This window comes from Rattus rattus, chromosome 1 (assembly GCF_011064425.1).
Source record: "Rattus rattus isolate New Zealand chromosome 1, Rrattus_CSIRO_v1, whole genome shotgun sequence".
NCBI classification, from domain to species: domain Eukaryota; kingdom Metazoa; phylum Chordata; class Mammalia; order Rodentia; family Muridae; genus Rattus; species Rattus rattus.
Window position 1 is genome coordinate 31,307,079 of NC_046154.1, and position 1,264 is coordinate 31,308,342.

Below are 1,264 nucleotides of genomic sequence, written 5' to 3' on the forward strand. Positions count from 1 at the left end.
TTGTCTACATGTGTGTCATGTGTACCATGTACATAGATCCCCTGAAACCGGAGTTACGTGTAGTAAACCACCATGTAGGTAGGTGCTGGTCCTCTGCAAAAGCAACAAGTGCTCTTAACTGCTGAGCCATCTCTCCAGCCTCATAGAGTAAGCTTATATTAAGGTCTTTTCCTTGCCTTAATTTTTATACATGGATAAAGTAAGGGTCCAGCTTCTCTTGTTAGCCCCTGGGTGTCCTTTTTTTTTTTTTTTTTTTTTTTTTTTCTAGGGCATTGGCTGAGTCCCCCTCAGAACTTGAAACTGCTTCTTGGTGCCAGCAGCCTTGGTGACCTGGAGCACATTGAATCGAACAGTCTTGCTCTCAGGGGCCTGCACTCTCCAACAATGACAATGTCGCCAATCTGGATGTTCCTGAAACAGGGGGACAGGTGCACAGACATGTTCTTGTGACGCTTCTCAAAGCGGTTGGACTTTCGGATGTAATGGAGATAGTCCCTGTGGATGACAATGGTCCTCTGCATCTTCGTCTTCGTCACAACACCAGACAGGATGGGGACATTATCAGTGAAGGGGCATTTCTTTCTCTTCTTTTTTTTTTTTTTTTTTTTTTTTTTTTTTCGGAGCTGGGGACCAACCCAGGGCCTTGTGCTTGCTAGGCAAGTGCTCTACCACTGAGCTAAATCCCCAACCCCGCATTTCTTGTCTATGTAGGTGCCCTCGATGGCCTCCTTGGGCATCTTGAAGCCTAGACCGATGTTTTTGTAGTACCGAGGGAGATTTTCCTTGCCAGTTTCTCCCAGCAAAACACGCTTCTTGTTTTGAAAGATTGTAGGCTGCTTTTGGTAAGCACGCTCCCTCTGAATGTCCGCCATCTTCCCGGCAGCCTGAGAAAAGGAGAGGTAGGAACACACCCGGCTGCCTTATTCACTGGGTGTCCTGTTTTCTAGTCTTTTCTTTTCTCACCAAGTGCTCCTTGCGCCTCTGTCAAAAGTCTTCTGATGAGCAGTTGGGCACAATGGTTTGCCATCCCAGCACTCGGTAGGTAAAGGCGTGAGGATCACGAGTTCAAAGCCCTCCTGGGCTAAGACCCGTTCTTTAAACATACAAGATCATCGGCTGGGCATGTTCCATCTCATTTCAGTAGTATGTCGTCTTTAGAAAACCTCAGTTGTTACCATGGTGTAGTGGACTTTGAAATCTCTTTTAGTCACTTCTCGATGCACTCCTTTTTTTTTTTTTTTTTTTTTTATCAGAGCTGGGGACC

At 46.0% G+C, this 1,264-nt stretch overlaps 1 pseudogene; it reads right to left on the bottom strand.

Moving 5' to 3' along the window:
* Nucleotides 1-264: 264 nt before the first annotated feature.
* LOC116901530 lies at nucleotides 265-923 on the bottom strand (annotated as a pseudogene).
* Nucleotides 924-1,264: the final 341 nt, after the last annotated feature.